The following is an 11,468-nucleotide window of genomic DNA, read 5'->3' as shown; positions in this document are numbered from 1 at the left end:
TCACTGCTCCCCTGTGACAGCTGTGGTCAGCAGAGGTGCTGCAGTTGAAGGAGTCCAGAATGAAGGACTTGGAGTCAGACTGTGGCATTCCCAACCACCAAAGATCAGTGAGAGCCACCATTAGGACATGTCCTCTGGGCAAGCCACCTGTCACTGACAACAGCTGTAGAATAGCTGATCTCCCACGTGGAGACAAAGGGAGAACACCACACTTCAAGAAGCAGCATCAACCACGACGAATACAGTCCTTTCATATGGACCCGATGTGGTTGGAAACGTGAGTATAAGGTGCCTAGAAACCACAGCGACGGGCAGGTTAGGACGCTCCTAGATGGATTCGGATGTACCTAGGGAAATATTAAACGGATCCAGAGTCAATTTGGGGTCGTGTAAGTCCTGTGCAAACGTGACTTAGCATCACGTCATCATGCCCGGCACAAGCATCAGACCACTGAGCAAGCTTTTCGCAGCCTGCAGGACAAAACATTACCACCCCATCCACCACCAGTTAGGCGTCTCAAACCTGTTGCCCTCGGCCTCCTCTATTTACTAACTCAGTTATCTCCTGCCTCTCCCTCCCTCGTCCCATGTGTAAGTCCCCTTCCCCCCACCGAATCAATGCGCCGGGATGCCCAGCAGGTGGCGCATCATCCTTGCCCACACCTTGCCTGAGAGCTGGGCGAGCCTCGGCGGCGCAGGCGCGGTGCTAGAGGCGGACGGATCCGGGTCCGGGCCCGGGCTCTGTTTCTGTTTCCTTTCACCAGGCCTGCGAGCTCCCCTCCAACTGTGCCCGAGAGGGAGCGGGGCGGGGGAGAGAGCGAGCCCCGCACCGACCGCACCGCCTCCTTCCCCAGGGATCGCACAGGGCCTCCCCGCTCCCTCCAGACCGGTAGTGGGCTGAACCCCCCCGCCCCTTCCCGTGCCGTCTGCAGTGCTCCCGGCGCGCTGCGAACCCCGGGAGCTGCAGCGTTCCGGGATCGAACGCTCGCCGCGTTCCAAGAAAGCCGGCAGCGTTCGAAATTGGAATCCTCCCGTCGGCCGCTGCTACATTGTTTCCTCTTCCCCACCCCCTCTCCCCGATCCCCTTTGCCCCCGGCCCCATTGCTATCCGAGCACCCACCCCGACCCCACCCCTTTGTACCTCTCCCGCTTCCCCTCACCTCCGTTCCCGGCCCAGCAGCGCCCGGGGACCCCCCCGCCGCATGGAATATCCGGCAGCTGGCTGAGCCCCACGCTGAGAAGCCGGCTCCCCGACGGGGAAACGAAGCTGGAGGCAACTCGGAGCCTGTAGAGAGGTGAGTATCCGAGACCCCCACCACTCTCACACTTTGGGGAGGGTTGGAAGTGGTTACTGTAGGGACTGAAGCTGCATCTTCCTCCTCGCTGTTCCACAGCCCCCCCCCCCAGACTGCACCTGGGTGGATGTACCCTGGGATCATAGTTTACCCCAACTTCTATTCCTCTGGTGGGTCTGAATAATCCTGGGAACTGTGTCACTCAGGGTGCACTCCGTGCTCAGATGGGATTATAGCCCTGCCGTCTGACTCCAGCCCAGCCATAGAGAGCCATCTGGGACTTGCAGAAGGCCTATAACCCCTGTGTGGGCACTGATGAATGATTTCCTGGCCATGCCCCCTGGAGTGATCTGCCTGGGGCAGTACCAGCTTTGGCATCTAGACCCAGTTTGTCACCGGTTGCCGAATGGGGAGGCCGGGAGAGAAATGACTTTTCAGATTGCGTGTGGATCTTTGGAGGGCTTCAGTCACTCTCCCATTTGGAGTAGGCCTGTGCTCTCTTCCCCTTCTTCCCAAAATAAAATCTCCTTTCTTCCCATAATGAGACCAGGGTGTGTTTGAATAGGTGATTTTGGCATGAATAAGATGTATCCGTTTGTTAGCCCAGTAGTTTGGATTTGGAAATGTGTTGTGGCTGGCAGCTTGTGTCTGAAGTAGATTTGAATGGTTGGGTTACCGGTTTACTCCTCCCTCCCAAACAAATGGAGGGTCAAACTGCAAGTTTCCTCTGCAGCCCTAGGAGGCTTCTAACTGCACGGGTGGGAAGGGGGAGATTCACTGGATAAAACCTTGACCCTTCCATGGCCGCCCATCCGTTTCTGTAGCTGCTCAGGACGACAATCGAATTCTGTTCGCACAGCCATTCTGACAGTGCCCGAGATGACAGCAGCTGAGACAATGGGGACTCCCTCCTCCCCACGCTGACCACTGTTTCTTCCTTCCCATGGCGAGCCTGGGAGCCCAGAGAATGGGGTTGCTTATGCAGAGCTCATTCTAACCCAAGATTCATGTGCTCGGGGCTGTGGATGGGGATCCGGGGCCCCTAGGCTGGTTTGATTCCATTCACTGAGGTTTATCTAAGCCCAAGGATCAAGGGCCCTAGAACTCCTGGCTCTGTTGAAATATGTGTTGGCTCAGTATGAATGGTAGGCTGCTGCTGTCACCTAATGTGCATTTCCTTGTAGACAGACAGCAGTGCTACAGTGCTCACCAGTCTTAGCCTTTCAGAGCCACATTGTGGAAACCAACAAAGCTATTGATTGTGGAGAGTTTGTGTTTTTCCTCGCCCCCCTCGCTGCCCCCACAACAATAAGCGAGTCATATTGCTACAAACTGAGCGGTCTGTCTGTAGGACGAGCAGCAGGTCTGTATTATTGCCCTCACTCCTATCATAGAGCAATCCCCTGGCAGCCATTATTGTATGTCACCCTGACGGGTGAGCGCAGCAGTGCTGCCTTTGTTGATGCTCTGAGCATAGGTTTCATGGGACTCGAGGTATGATGAGATTTCTTAAAATACCTTGTGTTATTTAACTTTCATTGAGGTGAGTGGAAGGCAGACTTGATTGAGGTATTTAAGGTTATGAAGGGGCCGGTGAAAACTTTAATATCATATTACAAAATGGGCTAAAGGGGTGCTGCGAGCGATGGCCAAGTGAATTGAGAATACATAAAAGGAACTGTTTCCTCGCACAGTGTAGTCAGCCAATGGAATTTGAGGCTGTCAGTGAAAGATCAAAAAGCCGAATGGTGTAGTTGGGATTAAAACCAGTCTGAATAGTTGTCTGGCTATTTATCATTGAGAGTTCTGCCTGGTAATAGAACAGGAATCAAATCTCGTGCTCCATGGCATAAACTGGTTACTTCAGGGGTCGGGAAGGAATTTTTCCTTGCTCCACACGCATAACAATTGCACTTGTAGTTGTGTACCTCAAGAGGGGCTCCCCAGGAGCATGATGTGTGCAGCAAGCAGGATACCAGACTCAGTGGAACCAATGTTTAGATCAGGGGTAGGCAACCTATGGCACGGGTGCCGAAGGCAGCACGCGAGCTGATTTTCAGTGGCACTCACACTGCCTGGGTCCTGGCTACTGGTCCAGGGGGCTCTGCATTTTAATTTAATTTTAAATGAAGCCTCTTAAGCCTTTTGAAAACTTTGTTTACTTTACATACAACAATAGTTTAGTTATATATTATAGACTTATAGAAAGAGACCTTCTAAAAACATTGAAATGTATTACTGGCACGCAAAACCTTGAATTAGAGTGAATAAATGAAGACTCGGCACAGCACTTCTGAAAGGTTGCCGACCCCTGGTTTAGATTCAGCATGGTCCTCTTGTCCCCTTTTTTCCATCATTAACTCTGTATGTCGAAGACTTATCTCTTGGCTCATTCAAATGGTATTGGGATGGAGCTTTGGTGTTTGGATTTTTGACCCCAGCAGGGTTACTTGTTTTGATCCCTTTGTTGTATCTTAGGCATCTTGCGATGGTCCCAGTCTTGCAGTTGAATCCATGTGAGTGGATCCTTCCACCTGTGCAGACCCCACTCAGGACAAGAATAGGGACCCTACAGAAGTCAGCAGGACCCCACTCAGATGCATGTGTGTGTCATGTAGCTCCAACTGCAGGATCACAAGCACAGGCCTCCTGTGGTTGTGTAGTACATTCGTAGCCTACCTGTTCAAAGCCTTTGAGTGCTATAGAACCTTTATGCAAGTGTTCATAGCTCTCGAGTTGTATGGATAGGGTGCTGAAGGGGCTAATTGAATATAATTATGATCAGTTTTGCCACTGGCTGTTCTTTTCCCAGAATTTAGGGAAAAAAAAGAAGCTTGATCTGTAAAATTATTGAGCAGCTGAAAGAGAGAGAAAGGACTAGGTGGTGTGAGTCTAGTTCAAAGGAGCAGGTGTCTCTGCGGCAAAATTGCTCACTTCTGCCCCCTTTGTTGCGTTAAACACTGAGTAGCTGTACTTGAACAGCCGGGTAGGGGAGGTGATTGCTTCTGTTTCCTGAATGTTGATTGGCCAGTCTTGAGATAGACAGGACAAAGAACACTGTCCCATGGAATTGTGGGATAGTGTTGGCAGATTCTCAGGACCTGAGTCTGGGGGGGCCTGGGCCTGAGCTGTGTCCACACTGCAAAACAATGGAGTATGAGCCCAAGCCGTCCCCAGGCCTCAAGCTCAAACCCTTCACCCCTTCAAGGTCCTGGGACCCACGCCTGAATCAGACAGAAATGTCTGTAGACAAAATGAGGGGTTGGACTTGAGCCTGAGTGCGAGCAGGGACTTATATTGTTGTACCCTAAACAGCAAAAGATTAAACAGGGCTCTGAGCCGGATCCTGCCCCTAAAGAAGCAGTGATAAGGCATGGTGGTTGGGTTGTAGAGGGGAAGCTTGCACTGCTGCCTGTTCTGCAGATGAACAGAGGCCTTCAGTTACCGTGGCTGCTAATTCAGTGTCTGACTTGGACAGAGTTCTACCCGCTTACCCCAGGGCTGAATTTGCCTCTGCATGTGAATCCTATTCATTTCATGGGGTGTGCTTCCCTGGACAATCTTTGCACAAGTATGCTTTTTGTATGGTCTGAGGCTGTCTCTATTCTGGCCCCTACCTCAAAGTTTCCCACTGGTTCATCTCCACCAACCTATAGCAGCATGGGGAGCACTAGCAGAGACCTGGCTGCAACTGGCCACCGTTGTCTAACTACAGTAACATTTTTCCAGGAACTAGTCAGAGCAGGTGTAGGTGTAGATGTTTTATCTATACTAGTGCTTCTACAGTTACTGACACTTGTGCAGTTCCGCTGATGGTAGGTAGGAAGCTTCACTGGAAAAATGTAGTTGAAACAGAGGAGATGGTGGATGCTTTTCTAACCTGTGTCAGCTCTCATCAGGTGTACAATGCTCCCTCTTCGGTAGGTCGACTTGCTGTCCTAGCACACAGGAGTCCTGATTACTGTTAAGCATTAAGCTGTGAATAAAGGAAAGTTAAACAAAAAACCTGTTTGGAACTTGATGGGTTGGCTAATTGTACAAATCAAAGAGCCACTCCTGCTGTGATCTGCCTCCCTTGTATTGCAGATCAGGATGGTGTTTGGCAGAGCTAGAGATCATGTATGAGCTGCAATCCCCAGCCCTAGCAGGGTGAGTTAAAGGTGCAGTTTCAGTTCTGTGTCCTGGCTTTTGTAGCTTTGTGTTTTTTTGTTAAGTTCTGAACCTCGGGGTTGGTTTATGCCCTACTGTTTGTGCATTCACTTAACTAAATTACTAATGCTAAACCAATGACACTTCAGCTCTTACACTGACTTAAGAGTGCACACACTAGGAATCGGAGTGGTACATGGAGGGAAGCTTAGGGAAATATGTCCTGGATTTGTGCAGTTAAACTGGTGCTAACCCCTAATGTAGAGACAGTGAAAAATGTGGTTATGCAGGTGCAGTTTATTCCAGTGTGCTTCTAGATCGGGTCAGAAACCAATGGCACGCGTGCCAAAGACGGCATGCAAGCCGATTTTTAATGGCACGCTGCTGCCTGCTGGAGTCCCTTAAAAATCCTGCCCGTCCCGTCCCGCTCTTCTTCACCACCTGCCCCCTCCCATGGGGGCAAGGGGCAGAAGCTTGGTCCTGCCAGCTCCCCTGCCTCTTCCTGAAGTGTGCTGGGTTCCTGCCCCTCCTCCTCCTCCTCCCTGCCCGCCAGTCAACTGAAGGCCCTTGCGAGGGAGAGGGTGGGAGAGGAGCCGAGTCAGTGTGCTCGCTGCTCTGGGCGGAGGCAGAGAAGAAGCGGAGGCAGGGCCTTTGGGAAGTGGGGTGTGGAATCGGGGCATATCCCCTCCAGGCCCCTGCCATGAGCACCCCATGACCCCAGTCCACACCCCCAGCCCTCTGCCCTGACCCTCCCTCACACACACCCAGGCCCCTGCCCTGAGCCCTGCAGCCCCACACCCCCCCAGGCCCCTGCCCTGCAGCCCTGCACACCCCTCAGGCCCCTGCCCTGAGCCCTGTACCCCCCTCACACACACCCAACCCTCCGCTTGACTCCTTCACAACCCCAGCCCTGACTCTGGCACCCTCATACATACCCAGGCCCCCCACACCACATGCCCTGACACCTGCACCCCCCTCACATGTCCCAGCCCTCTGCCCTGACTCTTGCACAGTCTGGGGTTTTGGCTGCCAGCTCCTTGCCAGCCGGGGTCCTGGCCGCAGGTCCCGCTCAGCCCGCTGCCAGCCTAGGTGAACGGAATCCCAGACCAGCAGCGGGCTGAGTGGGCCAGCGGCGTAAGATCAACATTTGAATTTAATTTTAAATAAAGCTTCTTAAGCATTTTGAAAACCTTGTTTATCTTACAATACAATAATAGTTTAGTTATATAATATATAGACTTAGAGAGAGAGACCTTCTAAAAAACAGTAAAATGTATTACCGGCACGTGAAACCTTAAATTAGAGTGAATAAATGAAGACTTGGCACACCACTTCTGGAAGGTTGCCGACCCCTGTTCTAGATTAAGGTGTAGGAGCATCCACACTGGTCATGTTACACTGGTTCAAACACCCAAACAGTACAAGGAGACCCTAAAACCAAGTTTCAGATAGTTCAGGTCCTCCACCTGCCCCTGAGTGCAGATTTTTGTGATTTTACAACAACTTTTAAAAAATGTTTCTTCTCACCCTAGTTGGCATGTGAAAGGCCCTCCCAAACTGATTAAACAGGAGAGAAGCAGTGAAACTGGCTGTATACTCAAAGTGCTGTTAAATGCACACAGCCAATCCATTGATGAGATCAAGGAAAAACATATTTTTCACTCTGATCTTTCAGTTATGGTAATTGTAGGTGGTTTCTGTAACAGAAGTAGATAAAATCTTTCAGAGAGGATGTGATTCCTTGGTTGTTTTTTATTTTTATTAAGAGTTAAGTCTCTCTTTAAGCAAGGGGAAATATGGGTTGACTGTTAGGAATCGTTTCTGGTGCCGAAGTTTATTGATTCCAGGGTGGACAAACCCAATGGTTCATGATAAGTAGGATGCATTATCTACATGGGGGATGGGGGCAGTGCTAGCCATCACCTCCTACAGCAATTTAAATGTTCATTCAAAGAAAAAGTTTCTCTCTCTTAGGAAGAATCTTCCAAATATGAGACAATATGGTGGTGTCTCTCTGTAGTCTCAGGAAGATAGCTCTCATGCATCCGCTGCTGCTCCTAGCTTTGCCCAGGGGCAGTCTGAAATGGACAAGACTCTGGTCAGTTTTATCCCTTGCTATTCAGGGCCTTGTGAGAAGTGGTGAAAGTGACAGTCGGGGCAATTTCACATTGCTTATTCTTGGGGAAAACCTGTGCGCAGCAGCAGAGGCAGGCACTGGAGTGATTTCTGGTGGGGGAGGACTCGGAAATGGATACTGGAAGATGAGTAGAGGAGTGAAGCACTCCCCTTGCAGCAACCAAGGGATAGAGCAGCAGATAACCCTCCATTCAGAGTGCCAGGAGGCTATAGCCTAAAGAGGAGACAGTGCTCTTTCATTCCAGCAGCCCTGGGGAGGGGGAACATCAAATGTATCGACTCCCATTAGCCAGAGGCCGATACAATAGATGGATTCCTGTGTAATGAGTCAAGTAAATGGGAGAGAGCAGAGCTCCACCCTCATGGTTCAAAGAATCAGGTGTTCTCTCCCCCTGGCTTAGGTAAGTGTCACTCCCTTCTCCTTGGCGCCCTCTCCTGTTTTATCCACTGCTGAACAGGGTCTATGGAGAGCACCTGAGTAAGAATCTCAGCGCTTTCCCTCTTCGCAGAAGTTGGGAGTGACTGACAGTGCTGGCGGACTGGATTTATCACCCTAGGACTTCTTGGCAGTGCTGCCCTTCATGTTCTTAATTGGCCTGTGGGTTTTTTGGCTAACAGATCTTTACTGCCTGTTTCTCCCAGAGGAGCTGGGAGGAAGATCCTGTTATATGGGACACTTAGAAGCAGACTGTCTATAAAGGTAGCACAGATTGCTGGACAAAAGATTGTAGGGTACAACCTTGTTTCGGCCAAAGGGGGTAGATTGTAGATAATTCCCCAGGATTCGTCTAGCTTTAATTTCAGTGATCTTACACAGTTTCCAATTAAGTTGTGTGAGAAACAGTGCCACCTTTCCCCATCCTCCTGACATGGAAGAAGCTGGCACTTTGTCCTCCCCTGGAATCAGGGGATCAGCTTGAGTGGAGGTCTCTAGAAACGGGGGCCGTGGATTTGGCAAAGGCTGCGCCATTCATGGTTGGAACAAATTCCCTTTTGTGTGCAGCAAAGTTACTAAATGGGTTTGAAATCAGAATGTGCCGTTCTCCACCCCACTTCCTCTGTGCTCACTGCCCTTGTGGTGGGGCTCAGAATTGATAGCCTCCGAATGCCAAGCACATAAGCTGATGTACTGAGAAGGCGGTTGCTGCCTCCTCTGCTGCAGGCTTGGCTGCTGTTGCAGGATTTCCCCTTGCAGCAGGCACACTGCTCTTCTTCATCGTTTGGTTCCCCGCCCCGTATCTGGCTGGAAGAACCACATGAGATAAGATGAGAGGATGAGCGAGAAGGGGCTGGGCAAGGGGTGCTATGTAATGAAAGATGCTTCTTTGCTTCTGCTCTGGTCTTGTAAGTTTCCCCCCTCTCCTCTCCTCATCTTTAAAATTCATAAATAATTGACACTTGTTCAGAAGCTGCTGGCTGGGCCCCATACTGCAGAGACTCAGCACTGAATGGAGACCAAACGCTTGCGGCCTTACAGCCCTGGTTCTATCCCTTCACCCAGCGACAGTGCGCGGCTTTAAGGAGCCGCTGACGGTGTTTCACCAGGGCAGCCCGCTTGCTGGGGAGGCCTCATAAATTCTACCAGCCACACCATTCTTGAGGTGTAAGCCTGGCCAGGATGCGATTGTAATGCCTACGGAGCCGACTGCCATCTGATGGCGAGCCTGCTGTGCTGGGGAAAGTAGCTCAGAATCGGGGAGGTGGGGAAGAGACTGTGTATGCTGCAGAAAGGGTAGCGCTAGCCTGGAGGGCTGGGATGAATTGAGGATTCACTCTCGGAATGTCCTGCCAGCTGGGTGCTCCAGCTCAGTCAGTTACAATCTGCGGCGACGCAGCAGCGTGGCATGCGGAGAGAGGAGATGTCACGGGTGCCAAATTGTTCGGAGGTTCCTAGCTTAGTGCCAATGCCTTGAGTTCCACGTAGACGTCTGATGGCAGGCAGTGCGGCTCCTGGAGCCCTGGGGTAATGTGGTACTGACATGCAGCGTGTCTCGACGACTGCAGTGGCACCGTGCACTTGCCACAGTGTTAGGGTGGCCTCAGCATAGCAGCAATCGAATCTTAAGGTGACGTGGACGTAGGTCACGGTGGCCAGGTCCCTGCATTGGAGAGAAGAGGTTGCACCTTGATGTCTAGGTGCAAGTGGAAAATGTGCTCTTGGCCGCAGCTGCTACCTGGGCATCTAGGAATAGCCAAGGATCTAGAAATACCTGTGTTGCAAATGGCTGTCTCGGGCTGTGATCTAAATTCAGTCAGCTCTTCCCTCTGCTTCTCTCAACCCCCCAGTGTGATCTCCATTTTGTCCAGATGTGTGTGTGGCGGTGCTGATTCGGAGCCATGCCCCAACCTTGTCATGCTGCTGCAGTGGCATAGAAGGGCATGCCAGGGCAGAATTCCCCTAGTATCGGAGCAGCGTAGAGATGATGTAAGCAGCTCTCTGTTGCCCCAGCATTGGGGATGTGCTCATTGTACTAAGTGCTATGGGGATTCTTGGCTGAAATACGATCCATAGGCAACTTTGGGGAGGCTGGGGGCTATCTGGGCTCCCACAGCTGCCCAGAATCAAGATGGCAGAAAGGTGGCTTAAAGCCACCTGTACCACTCCAAAGGAGGCTTGTGTTGTCTGCATGAATGTGAGTTGATTATAAATAGTGACTGTGCAGTGGGAACTCTGAAAAGTCTGGCAATGTAAACAAAGCTGCTGCTAACGCTTGAGATAAAATTGAGGGTGGCGTTGTGCAGATCCCAGCCGTGGGTGTGGTATAGGAACCTTGATAAGGTGCGGGGGAGGGCAGAGGATGGCCTAGGATGTGCACTATAAATTCCTGATGCAGCTGCTGCTATTTAGGGCTCAGAACCTGGAGTGACCGGTCTATGGAACGTCCTGGTGTCAGAGGTGTGCTGGTCGTGCACCGTGGGCCTCGCCCTCCTCTGTTACATCCGTGCAATTCACTGACTTCAGTGGTGCTGTTCCTGCTTTATAGCAGTGTAAGTGGGAGGAGAATCAGGCCCCAAGACATGACTGTCCTCTGAGTTTTGGCTTTAGAACAGTTTGGTTTAAAGTCGGGGAGAGGAGGAGAGTAGTAAAATCTAACCTTGCAGGAAGTCCTCATGCCTCTCCAAATATTAATAAAAATAATAGAAATAACCATATTTCCTGTGTTATTGAAGGCTGTAGAGACTATTAAAATGGCAAACCCTTTTAGAACTTGGTGTGCGTTGCACTCTGTGCAGTTTGTTTGCCTTTCTTCAGCGGCTGGACAATACATAATAACGCCTTGCTCTCATGCAGCACTTTTAATCAGCTGCTTTCAAAATATTTTGCAAAAGAGCTCAGTATTATTACTGTACAGGTGGGGAAACTAAGGCACAGAGAGGGACTGTGGGCAACCGTGGGCAACCCAGTCAATGCCGTCAGGTTCTCAGCTCTGCAGTGTTTGTGGTGCAACCGCTGCAGAGGACAGAGATCAAAGCTTTGGGCCAGATTTGAGTGGATATTGTCGGGCCAGTGGTGTGAGAACCCGGCAGTGAAATTGGCATGGCCCTACTCTGTCTCCAAGCCACCGGACACAGTAAACCAATAACACCAAAGGTGAAAAGTTAAAGCTGAAATATTCTATCTTAATTATCTTGGGTTGTGGCGCAGAATTAAAAGGGAGGAGTAGTTTGTAAATGATTGAGTATATTTATACTACAGTAGTGGTTGGGCCTCTGTTGTGCCAGTTGCTGTACAGCCACACAGTGAGAGAGAGTCCCTTTCCCAATGATCATGCAGTCTACATAGACAAAACAAAGGACGGGTGAGTAAACAGACACAGAGAGGGGAAGTGCCTTGCCCAGTGTCCAAACAGCAAATCAGTGGCAGAGCCAGGCATAAGAGCCAGGTGT

General features: G+C 50.8%; 1 protein-coding gene across 3 annotated transcripts in view; it reads left to right on the top strand.

Annotated features, from left to right (window-relative positions):
* Window positions 1-1,099: 1,099 nt before the first annotated feature.
* CSK (C-terminal Src kinase) overlaps window positions 1,100-11,468 on the top strand; it is a 61,797-nt gene continuing 51,428 nt past the window's right edge. For 2 of the 3 annotated variants that reach the window (XM_030577642.1, XM_030577641.1), the window contains exon 1: window positions 1,101-1,295. The gene's annotated coding sequence lies outside the window, so the exon portion shown is untranslated. Of the gene's footprint in view, window positions 1,296-11,468 lie in introns of all 3 variants that reach the window. The other variant, XM_030577640.1, reaches the window with a different exon arrangement.

The sequence above is a fragment of the Gopherus evgoodei genome, chromosome 10, assembly GCF_007399415.2.
Source record: "Gopherus evgoodei ecotype Sinaloan lineage chromosome 10, rGopEvg1_v1.p, whole genome shotgun sequence".
NCBI classification, from domain to species: Eukaryota; Metazoa; Chordata; order Testudines; family Testudinidae; genus Gopherus; species Gopherus evgoodei.
The sequence above is the reverse complement of the archived record's forward strand: the minus strand, read 5'-3'. Positions and strand labels throughout refer to the sequence as shown.